Genomic DNA, 13,330 nt, shown 5'->3' on the forward strand with positions numbered 1-13,330 from the left:
TAAAGACTGAATACAAGTCCATTTTGCTTTGTTGGCATAGGTTCCTTTAGCAAGAGGAGAATAGAAGAAGAAAGAAAGTATTTGGAGGTGCTTGATTTGCAAAGTCCAACCTTGGGTAATAAGGAAATAATACTTAATGACTATCCCTAATTATTGGCATTAGCAAAAGAATTATATAAAAAGTATTGTCAAAAGTTTGGTTCCACCTCCCCTACCCAGACCCCTGTCAAAATGTGTCAAATCCCAAACATAAAGAAACATACACAATCAGAATTACAACTCTCCTTGTTGTTGTTCATCCTTCCTTTTCAAAGAGGGTTAATGACATCACCAGAGATGTTTTGTTTGCATAAGAATTGAATTTAAATGAGGCAGAATTGGGCAAAGTCATTAGCTTCACTCTTTCTTCCTGAGTCATGGAAATCCAATAGAAGGACAAAAGTCAAGACAGCAGGAAATGTCCCAGGATTCAGTAAATGACCTTGGTGTTTTTGATGCCTGACAGAGCTCTAAACACTCCACAGTGCCTGCCTCAGCCTCCTTCATGGCTGTTGGAACAACTTTTTCTCATCTGCCCATTTCCCTAGGGAACAAATTCACAGGCTTGGGGTAGACACTCCCCTAACTCCCCAACAGGTTTCAGGACTATTGGTTACTCTCAACTTGGTTAGCCCATCTGCTGACACAGTTTACTGGGTTGTAGCTGCTAAGCATGCTACAGCTTCTTGGAGCCACAGGTGAGAGTTGGATGAAGGTAGACCCCAAAGGTAGATAAGCTGCCCTGAACAGTGCTCAGCAAGCCCTCATACCAGAGGTGCTTTTCCTCCTTCAACACTCCGTACACTCCAACTCTCCTAAAGATTCCCAAAAGCTCCAAACTTACTATGACCTTTTTTTCTCTTAATTTCTGGTTAAGAAGCAAAGGACATTTTTGTGCTAGTGACCAGATTTGTTCATATGAGTTTAACAGGACTCTTCCACCTGCCCTCTATTCAGGAACTCAGATCCAGCTCTCTGCCCATATCTTAGTATGACATATGCTACCATTGAAATTTACAAAGGAAAAAAATACTATAAGATTTATTTATTACATTTCTAAAACACCTTTCCTCCTCAGATCTCAACCACTGTAACACAGGGTGTTATAAGGTGAATGCTGTGCTTTCCTGCATGAGCCTCCATCCTCTGGGGATCCTGAGAAGGATAGTTAGATGGGTCCTGGAGCTCATATAATGGGAGATGGTGGTCCTATTAGGTGGAACACATGTAGTCCATGACTTGTTGTGAAGTTGAGGTATAATCTCAGGAGGAGGGAGCAAGATAACATTAATCACTGCTGGAGGACCACTGAGAGGGAGCTTTAAAAAATTGACAGCTGCTGGAGGAAGAAGAAGTGCTCCAAAAAGTCCTGTGCAGGCTCCAGTTTAATTCTAGAATCTGTGGTTCAGTCTCTCTCCTTTTCTTTTTCTCTGGAAGCCTGAGATCTTCTCCATTTCACATTAAGTTTAAACCCATTTACAACAAACAACCAGTTTGTTGAAGGATTTATCAGCAATCATCTCTTCAGCTTGCAAACTGGATGAAAGCACACTGCTGTCTCTCTACAATTGTTACCATTCAGATCTCACCAAACTAGGAAAATTAATTTATGAGATCAGTCTCACTGATTGAATCTCCCAGACTATCAACATAAAGCATGGTAATAGTCCTATCAGCTGGTGGATTCAAATAAGGCATTGTTGAACACCATTTTAGAAGCCTAGCTACAACAGTAACATGAATACCATAATAGAGATCTTTGATGCTCTGGTCATGAAGTTTGTAGACTTCTCATGGTTGTATGCACAATCTTCTCCTCTTTTACAGTCTCCTTTCACCTAGAAAGAACAATGCGAGAACAATTCCATTTGTAGCAAGGGGTGGTCCAAGCTAATTTTGGTATCATGTCACTGATAGCTGTAGTCTTCCCAAGAACATCAACTGGCCAAGTTTTATCAGAGTTAGAAATCTCTGACTCTACATTCTGGATGCAATATTCTTTGTTTGTATCAGACCTAGTTATGTCATTCTTTTTTTAATACTTAATAGTATTTTTTCTGATTACATGTAAAGATAGTTTTCAATATTCATTTTTTGTAGATTTTGAGCTCTGAACTTCTCCCCCTCCCTCTGACTCCTCCCCCCTCTCCAAGACAGCAAGCAATCTGATGTAGGTTATACCTCTACAATCATGTTATACTTATTTTCACATTAGTCATGTTGTGAAAGAAGAATCAGAACAAAAGGAAAAAAAAAGCATGAGAAAGGAAAACAAAGTAAATATGGTATACTTCAATCTGCATTCAGACTCCACATTTCTTTCTCTGGGTGTGGATAGCATTTTCTATCACAAGTCTTTTGGAATTGTCTTGGATCGTGGTATTGCTGAGAAGAGCTAAGTCAATCATAGATGATCATCACACAATGTTGCTGTTACTGTGTACAATATTCTCCTGGTTCTGCTCATTTCACTCAGCATCAGTTCATATGAGTTTTTTCAGGTTTTTCTGATATCCGCCAACTCATCATTTCTTATAGAAAAATAGTAAACCATTGCATTGATATACTACAACTTGTTTAGCCATTTCTCAATTAATGGGCATCCCCTCAATTTCCAATTCTTGGCCACCACAGAAAGAGCTGCTATAAATATTTTTGTACATGTGGGTCCTTTTCCCTTTTTTATGATCTCTTTGGGATACAGCCCTAGAGGTGCTATTGCTGGGTCAAAGGGTATGTACAGTTTTATAGCCCCTTGGGCATAGTTCCAAATTGCTCTCCAGAGGAGCAGCTAGGTGACAAAGTGGATAGAGAACCAGCCCTAGATTCAGGAGGACTTGAGTTCAAATCTGGCCTCAAACACATAACACTTACTAGCTGTGTGACCCTGGGAAAGTCATTTAACCCCCATTGCTCAACCAAAAACAAAACCAAAAACAAACAAATTGCTCTCCAGAATGGTTGGATCAGTTCATGACTCCACCAGCGATTCACTGGTGTTACAATTTTCCTGCATTTTCTCCAACATTTATCATATTCCTTTTCTGTCTGATGGGTGTGAGGTGGTACATGACTATGGAAGGTTTAATTTCTTCATCTGAAAACTGCCTGTTCATATCATTTGGGTATATCATTATTAAAGGACAGTCCTGCTTCACTGAGTTTTTACCTGAATAGGTAAGCCATATTCTAGGTTCAAAATCCAGGTCTGACAACTTTTTTTTTAAGATTACTGTAGGTTTAGCACACTTCAGTCATCTTAAAAAGCATGCCAACACCAGGACACCAGAGGGACACCGTGAACAGCCTGACACAAATTTTAAATTATTTTCCATACTTTTTCTTTGGTAATCCAGATGTAGAGATGTTCTCTAAAGCACATATGACACAGAGTAGAGAAGTCTGAGTCCCCCCAGTTCTGTCTGCAATAGCTGTTGGAGCCCAGAGACATCATCATATTAGAAGCAGCAGTAGTCAGAGGATTGCTGGACAAAGTTAGCAAAAACTCTTACCAAACAGGCAAAAAATCAAGCACAGATGCTGGGATAGACTATGAGTCTATTGACTGAGGACCAGCCTAGGTAAGTACAGAAAGAGTCATCATCATGGGGTTATCTGTGTGATAACATTATTGATTAACTGATCTACTGATTAATTGAATCTACCACATTAATCCATTAAATTTTCCTGGGTCATGTTGTAATTGAAATCTATGTTGATAAAGAGCAATCACAGCAATAAAAACATATATTACTGAAATACTGATTAGGGGAAAAAAACTTCAAATTCATAACAAAGAAATATGTCCCACCTTTCATACCACTGACCCCCTTTGAGGTCTGGAAATGGTGTCAGATTACTACTGCTACATCCTACCTAACTCAACTAGTTCCCCTGGGGGTCAATGATATGCATTCAAGGTGACTGAAAGACAGCTAACTATGTCATCTGGTCTGAGAAATTGCACTTATTTGGGGACCTGATATCATTAGCACTGTGTTTTAATCAACTATGCTACATGGTTATTAGAAGAGGGAATTTTTTAAATTGTTTATCAGTTAAACTCAATTCTTAGGAAAAAAAAAAAAACTCCAGGGAAGTCACTTAAATGATGTTCTTCTTAATACTAACATATTTAACAGAAATCAAATAAAAAGTTCAAATAAGTTATCAATATTACTTACTTTTAAAACAATGTTTTTCCTATAGACAAGCAAGATGAAAAACAAACACAGTGTTACAATATTTTCTGTATAAATCAGTATGTTTATAGATTGTAGTGGAAGCAATATATCTAAGAAGTTAGAGAATAACAATCTTCAAATTCAAAACTACGATGAAAAACACTTTGATGATGGTAACCTCTCAAATATCACAATAAACTTGAGAAAAAAGAGTTAAACTGCCACATTTGCATGCAGCACTGCAACTCTCATATCTGTTTGTTTTTATTTATGTTCTTCTTGTTTTAATTTAGAAATTAAAGTCAATCACTAAGGGAAGTCAGTCACTAAGGCAAAGTCCTATGACCTGCATATTTTTCATAAATTTGTTAGGTAGGTTTTCATATTACTAAATATATTACAGTAAGTACATGACACACATACAGAAAATGTGATTTATTAACATGAGTTAAATCAGATTGAGGTCAAGTAAAATCAGTGGCAGGATATGTGATCCTTAATTTCCTTTTCTTTCATGAATCATTATAACAAGTAATGTTGATAATTGATTCTACACACACACACATACATATATATTCATACATGTGTGGGTAGTTTGACTACAAGAACATTAAAATATGAAAAACAAAATGAAGATAGATTAATGATGAAGTAATTGTTCACACTGAAAAGTTACTGTGTAATAGAAAGACATTTCCAATGGTGTTTACCAACCTTTCTTCATTCTTTGGCAGTCAGTCATTCAATCAGTTAACTAACATTTAAACACCTACTATGGCCTTGGTGCTATGCACAAAATTAAAGACTGCTAAATTTTCCATGGTGCTTAGTAGGTCTTGGGACTAGGCTTAAACTAGATTTTTGAAATGTTGAGAATTAAAGGATAGGATAGAAGATAGGGGTCAAGTATTTATACGTATGTATATGTATATGTATGCATATATGCATATGTGTGTATATGCATGTGTGTATATGTGTGCATATATATTATACATGCATGTATGTATATATGTGTATACATATATATCATACACATGTGTGTGTAATGCATATATGTGTGTATATGTATGCATATGGAAAGATGTGATTTAAAGTATCATAGAATCAAAGAATTTTAAAGATGGAGGTGGAAGAAGAGAAAAAAATGGTAAGAATGAATCTACACACACACACAACATATTTAGTGAACATCCAATATATGAAAGATATTTTATAGGATTTGGGGGTGGGTTAATTCTCTGTAACTGGATCTGATAGCTCCAGGTTAGATATGACAATAGATTAGATACAATTGGGTCACAAGATCATGTATTTAAAGTGAAAGAAACTTGGATGAAAGACATTGACCCAACTATCTAATTTTATAGTTGCAGGAAATAAAGCACATAGACATTGTGTCACTAAGTGGCCAGTCTACTGTTCATGAGACTTTACATGCTTAGGTTTCTTCTGGAAAAAGACTTTCTATTATTAAGCCATACTCAAGACTCTGTGTGTGTGTGTGTGTGTGTGTGTGTGTGTGCATGTATGTGTGTGTGTTTGAATGTGATCCTGAAATATGACACTGTTAAAAAGTTTATGTAAATCAACAAGTTTTTCTTAAGATTTTAAATTATTAAAAAGAACTCTTTTAGGATACTAAAAGAATCTATTTACATTATAAATCATTGATGTGCTAATTACAAATCCCTATCTCTTCACTAAATTCTATAAATATGGATAAGTAATATTAAATGTGCTTCACCAGTCAAGTAGAAGAGATCTGGTGGCATATAAATAACATATATACATACATGCATACATACATACATATACACACATGCATACCCACATGTATGTATATGTATATATTTAAGCTAAATTCACATTTTTTCACTATTATGTAATCTCAATTCTTTAAGGATTATTACATCCCACAATTAGCAAATGTACCATTAATAGGATAGTATTGATGCTTAATGGCCTTTATAACACCATGTAGTTTGAGATCATTGAAAGCACTGTACAATTTCCTAAACATAGTGAAAAGAATAGAATATCTTCTTCCAATTCAATTATAGGACTAGATCATTGCCCATATGTAGTTCTTTTCCAGAATATATATCTTAAAAGTGAGTCATAGCCTGGGCTATTTTTTTAATTCACTTATGTTGAGTGTTCCTAATGCCCATAATACATATAAACAATGACAGACATTTGTACTATTTTTTTTGTACTTTTCCACTGTTCTGACCCTTCTATCCCTGTATGAAGCAATTAGAAGACTGCAACTCCTGATTTCATGGTATTCCCGGCTGACTGTATCCAGGAGAGTCACAACTATACCTATGCTCCTCCATTGCCAACTCAAATCCTCATGAAATTTCCAATAAAGAAATACTTCCCCACCTGAGACTGATATGGATATGTGACTTGGAGAATTTCTCTACTATGTCTGGGTCTGATTAGGAATACTCTTTCCAATCTGGGACATTATTTGTTCTCAACCACACCCATTTTTAAAATAGAAAACATCTTTGCTCAGACAATACAAAGAGTATGTACTCCCACTGACATCTTTGCTATTCTACAAGTGTCCTTTAGTTGGCTGAGTTTCTTTGCATCTGTAAAGCATATGTCTATCTGTATTGTCATATAGTTTGTGTTCATATGCTTTTTGCATGCATAATGCATGGCACAATAATAAATTTCATGTTTATACCAGATTTGCTTGCACTAATTACCTGTGAATCATTAAAACCAGGTCGTTTCTCTAACCCAAGACATGAGGCCAAATATAGCACAGGATTAGATCCATCTTTAGTATCACTATGGATTTCTTAAAGGAGACTTTGTAAGATTTTGAGGTTTTTCATTTGGTTAATACTTTTTAAACTTCAAACAGGAACATTTTTAGGATATTGCTACCAATAAGGATTTTTCTTTTCTGAATTTTATTTAGGATGTATTCTATAACAGTGACAACAGCAACATCAACATATATCTTTCTAAATGACACACTGGGCCTTGATGTTACTAATACTACAAATTAAAAATGTAAACAAAGTTGTGTTTGTAATGTTTAGAATATAATTACCTGGCACACAATAGCACTTAGTAAATGCTTGATGATTAACTGATGTAAAAACAAAACAAAAAAAAACCCAACTCATTTCTAAGACCATGAAGTGCCTATTTACATTACAAACTATTAATATATCCATTAAAATTAATCTTTATCTATTTAAGACAGTAATTCCAACTGAACTTCATGTCATTCAACCCTTTTCAACTTACCATATGCCCTCAGTTACCTCATGTTCTAAGAGGAAATGAAGCTAAATGTTTGAAATGAATTTTCTATTATTTATATCCCTCACTCATTTAGACTGATTTTCCCTTATTCAAATTGGGAAGAAGGAGGAGGAAAAGGAATAATAAGGAGAAGAAGAAGATAATGATTATGATGATGATGAAGAGGAAGCAGATGAAGGAGGAAGAGGAGGAGGAGAGGAAGAAAAAGAGGAGTAGGAAAAACAAGAACAAGAAAATAGTTATCTCCTGAGGAAAACTGGCTTCCCCTTTTAGATATTTAAGGGTTTTTTTTCAAATTAGTAGTTGTAAAATGATCTGATCTGAACTTCAAAGAATATTGTTTTCTGTAAGAATATAAATAATAGTAATGGAGTTGTGATGTAGGCTGATGAACAGCCCATTTCTCATAGATAAAAAAGGTAACTTTGTTTGGGAGGCAATGATAGGGCAGGGGAGAAGGTCTATTAAAATAATAATAATAATTTTCTTTTAAGTTTTTTTTTTTTAGAAATCATTTACTGTGTTAAATACCTTGATATTTCTTTGCTAAAATAATGCTTAATGGATAAAAAAGCCAGCTATTGCAAAATTCTCTTACTTTCCAAACATATAATTTATTTATATCTCTACCTTTTGTAGTATTCTTGTTATCATAAAAAGGAGGTAACAGAATCCCAAAGACCTATTTATTTTGTGAAATGCAGTATCTGGAAGTGTTCTGAACTCTGTCAGAATTAAGATCTAGTGGCTTTAGTTCCTTGGTTAATAAATAACCTTGCAATATGGAAGATAAAAAACACAGAGCAACGTAGCAAAATCATGAGATTTCAAAGAAATCATATAACTTTTAATATATGTTTGTGCATATATGTACATATGTGCATATATGTTTATATATGTACTTTTTTCTAAAGCCATTTAGTAAATACATTACACAACTTTAAAGAAAGTAAGTTTTCTAGAGACTACCAAACATTTAAACATTTCCATCATCTGACTAGAACTGAATTTTACATATATATATTTATATTTATATATTTTTTCTGCTCTGAACGTTATGGTGTTTGTTTCTTTTTTTTTTTTCCTTTGGCTAGGCAATGGGGTTAAGTGACTTGCCCAAGGTCACACAGTAAGTGTTATGTGTCTGAGGCCAGATTTGACCTCAGGTCCTTCCAAATCAAGGGCAGGTGCTCTATCCACTGTGCCATCTACCCGCCCCAGTGAACATTATGGTGTTTGATATTCATTGCCTTAAAAAATAACTCTACCTATGTTTAAAGATAAAGTCTGAACATTTATGTGATATGTGCTATATATAAAAATATTCTGCTATCTAGAATGATAATTAATAAATAAACTATGTCCAGGAACTGCCTGACCCAGACTCTGGGTTCATATTGACAAGGTCTAATTTCAGGGAATGATCCCAAGGGGTTATTTTCAGTTTTAACTCACTGTTTCTACATGGAGTTAACTCCAGGAAATCTCTGAATAAAACTTAAATATATCTTGTTAATTATTTTCCCAAAAAGTAGATAACAGGATACCCAGCTCCCATAGAAGCATTCAAGTTTATAAATACACATCAGATATGATTGATTTTATTAAACCTTAATCCACAAGAAATAGAGAAAATGCAAAAGACTCACAGGAATCCATAAACATATGCAGAAAATACCCAAAGCATTGAGACAACCTACTTTTCCAACCACTTAGAATGCTTTCATATTTTAGGGAACAAGAAATGCATCTTTTCATTAGACCTGCACTGGTCACACCCATCATAATGATGGTGATGGTTGGCAAGATTCCATTACCTTGGTTCCCTAAGTCCTGAGTTCTCTTCACAGCTCATCCAGCTAGAGGAGTCAAGTGAGTAATCTTCTTTCTCTAAGAAGCACATTGTTCAGGAAATGTTCTCCCTCCAAAATACTGGACTTCAAATTCACAAACTTAGGAATTCTTAAAGGTTACTCACAAAGGTAGTAATTCACAGGAAATCTTTGCCTAAGATATTTTTTAAATAGTATTTAAATTTTTCACAATTATGTCAAGACAATTTTTAGCATTCATTTTTAGAAGATTTTGAGTTCCAAATTTTCTCCCTCCTTCCTTCCCCTTCCCTCTTCTGAAAATGGTAGGCAATTTGATATAGGTTACACATGGACTATCATTAAAGCTTATTTTTATATTCATCAGTTGTGAAAGAAGAAACAGATCAAAAGGTAAAAAAAAAAAACCGGAAAAAAGAATAAAGTGAAAAAAAAGTATGCTTTGATATGCATTCAGAGTCCATCAAGTCTTTATTTAGATGTGGATAACATTTTCCTTTTAAGTCCTTTGTACTTGTCTTGGATCATTGTATTTCTGAGAAGACCTGAGTCATTCATAGTTTATCATCACACAATTTTGCTGATACTGTGCACAATGGTTTCCCAGTTCTGCTCATTTCACTTTGCATTCATTTGTACAAGTCTTTCCAATTTTTTTTCCTGAAATCTGCCTGTTCATCATTTCTTATTGCATAAGTGTGTTCCATTACATTGTATTCCATTATATTAATATACCACAGCTTGTTCAGACATTCCCCAATTGATGGGCATCCCCTCAATTTACAATATTTTGCCACAGCAAAAAGGGCTGCTATAAATATTTATGCACATATAGGTTCTTTCTCCTTTTTTATGATCTCTTTGGGATACAGACCTAGTAGAGGTATGCATTCAGGGTATACACAGTTTGGTTGCCCTTTGGGAATAGTTCCAAATTGTTCTTTAGAATGGTTGGATCAGTTCACAACTCTACCAAGAGTACATTAGTGTCCCAATTTTCCCACATCCACTCCAATATTTATCATTTTCCTTCCATACTAGGCAATCTGATATGTGTGAGGTAGTAACTCAGAGTTGTTTTAATCTGCACTTCTCTAATCAAAAGTGATTTAGAGCACTTCTTCATGGGCCTATAGACAACTTTGATTCATTCATCTGAAAACTGCCTGATCATCTCCTTTAACCATTTATCAATTGGAGAATGGTTTGTATTCTTATAAATTTGTCTCAGTTCACTATATATTTGAGAAATCAGGCCTTTATCAGAGACACTTACTGTAAAGATTGTTTTACAGCTTTCTGCTTTCCTTCTAATCTTGGTTGCATTGGTTTTGTTTGTACAAAAGCTTTTTATTTTAATATAATCAAAATTATGTATTTTATATTTTATAATGCCTGTCACTCACTTAACTTCTCCTTTAAGAATTTGGACGCTATATCACTTGCTGCATATATGTTTAGTATTGATATTGCCTCATTGTCTATGGTACATTTTAGCAAGTTTATCTGAGATCAGTATTGCTACTCTTTCATTTATTTTCTGTTTTTAATTTAGCTGAAACATAATAGAATCTGCTCCAGCCCTTTACCTTTATTATGTGTGTGTCTCTATGCTTCAAATGTGTTTCCTGTAAATAACATATTAGAGGATTCTGGTTTTTGATCCAATCTGCTATCTGCTTCTGTTTTATGGGAGAGTTCATCCCATTCATGTTCACAGTTATGATTACTAACTGCATATTTCCCTCCATCCTATTTTTCCTCCTGTTTGTCCTTTCTCTCCTTTCCCACTCACCCTCTTCACCAGTGCTTTGCTTCTGTCTACCACCTCCTCTGATCTGCCCTCCATTCTATTAGTCCCCAGTAATCCCCTTACTTGATCTCCTCTCCTTCTACTTTCCTGTCAGGTAAGATATATTTCTATATTCAATTTATTGTGTACATTACTCCCTCTTTGAAGCAATATTGATGAGAGTCAAGTTCAAGCAATGCCAGTCACCCACCCTCCCATCTTTTCCTCCAGTTTAATAGATCATTTGTGCCCTCTTCATGTGAAATGATTTACCTCATTCTACCTTTCCCTTCCTTCTGCACCCAGTATCCTACTCTTTCTCATCTCTTAATTATTTTTTTATTTCAGTCTTTTTTTCCAAAAATGTTTTATTAATTTATTTTGAAATATCAACAATTACTTCCATAATATCAATAATCACTTCCATAAGAGTTTTAAATTTTTCTTCCCCTCTCTCCCTATCTCCTTTTCCAAGATGGTGAGCAATCTAGTATAGGCTATACATATGCATTCCTATAAAACATATTTTCCCATTAGTGATGTTGTAAGTAAGAATTAGGACTAATAGGAGGAACCACCAGAAAGAGAAAACAAAACACAACAAAAGAAAAAAAATAGCAAATAGTATGCTTCAATCTGCATTCAAACTCCATAATTCTTTCTTTGGATGTGGATAGCATTTTCCATTATGAGGCTTTTGCAGATGTCTTAGATCCTTGTATTGCTGAGAGGGGTTAAGTCTATCAAAGCCAGTCATCACTCAATGTGGCTGTTACTATATACAATGTTCTCCTGGTTCTGCTCACTTCACTCAGCATCAAATCATACATGTCTTTCCAGGTTTATCTGGAGTCTGCCTGTTCATCATTTCTTATAGCACAATAGTATTCCATTAAATTCATATATCACATTCACAATTATGATTACTATGTCTTTCTCTCTATCCTCCTCCCCTTTTCTTTCTCTTTTCTCCTTTTCCCTCCTCACTAATGTTTTGCTTTTGACCATCTCCCTCAGTCCCATCTCCTTTCTATTAGCCCCCTCCCTTTTCTTTCCCCTTTTCCCTCCTACTGCCTACAGAGCAGGTACATTTCAATACCTAACTGATTATGTTATTCCTTTCTTGAGCCAAATCTGATGAGAGTAAGGTTCAAACAATGCTCATCTCCCTCCCTTCCTTCCCTCTGCTGTAATAGGTTTTTATGCCTTTTCCTGTGGTGTAATTTACCCTTGTCTCCCTCCTCCTTTCCTTTTCTCTCAGTACATTGTCTTAGTTAGATCAGATTAATTGACTTACTTGGATCCATTTAACCCACTTGATTAGATTTTTTTCATCATTACATCAAAGTCAATCTATACCCACCACCTTTATGTAAACCCCTTTAACATGGTGTAATAACAACACTGTTCTCAAGAGTTACAAGTGACATCTTCCTTTGTAGGGATGTAAACAGCTTGCCCTTATTAATAACATGTTGTTTCCTTCTGTCCCATTTACCTTTTAATGTCTCTCTTGAGTCTTATATTTGAAGATCAAATTTTCTGTTGAGCTCTGGTCTTTTTATCAGGGAAGTATGGAAGCCCCCTATTTCGTTGAATATCCATCTCCTCCCCTGAAAGATCATGCTCATTTTTGCTGGGTAGTTGATCTTTGGTTGTAATTCAAGGTCCTTTGCCTAACAGAATATCATATTCCATGCCCTTCAGTCTTTTAATGTAGAAGCTGCAAGGTTCTGTGTAATACTGACTGTGGTTCCATGATATTTAAACTGTTTCTTTCTGGCTGCTTGCAGTACCTTTTCTTTGACCTAGTAATTTTGTAATTTGGCTATTACATTCCTTGGTGTTTTCAATTTGGGATCTCTTTCAGGAGGTGATTGGTGGATTCTTTCTATGACTATTTTACCCTCTGGTTCTAGGACCTCAGGGTAGTTTTCCTTTATGATTTCCTGAAAGATACTGTCCAGGTTCTTTTTTTTTCATTGTGATTTTCAGGTAGACCAATAATTTTTAAATTGTCTCTCCTGGATCAATTTACCAGATCAATTGTTTTACCAATGAGATATTTTACATTTTCATCTATTTTTTCCATTCTTTTGTTTTTGTTTGATTGCTTCTTGCTCTCTCATAGAGTCATTAGATTCCATTTCTTCAATTTTAATTTTTAACAAATTGTTTTCTTCTATTAG

At 35.0% G+C, this 13,330-nt stretch overlaps 1 pseudogene; it reads right to left on the reverse strand.

Moving 5' to 3' along the window:
- Positions 1-1,113: 1,113 nt before the first annotated feature.
- Positions 1,114-3,496, reverse strand: LOC114038441 (annotated as a pseudogene).
- Between the last annotated feature and the right edge of the window lie 9,834 nt (positions 3,497-13,330).

Source organism: Vombatus ursinus, unplaced genomic scaffold, assembly GCF_900497805.2.
Source record: "Vombatus ursinus unplaced genomic scaffold, bare-nosed wombat genome assembly UNPS02011014.1, whole genome shotgun sequence".
Lineage (NCBI taxonomy): Eukaryota > Metazoa > Chordata > Mammalia > Diprotodontia > Vombatidae > Vombatus > Vombatus ursinus.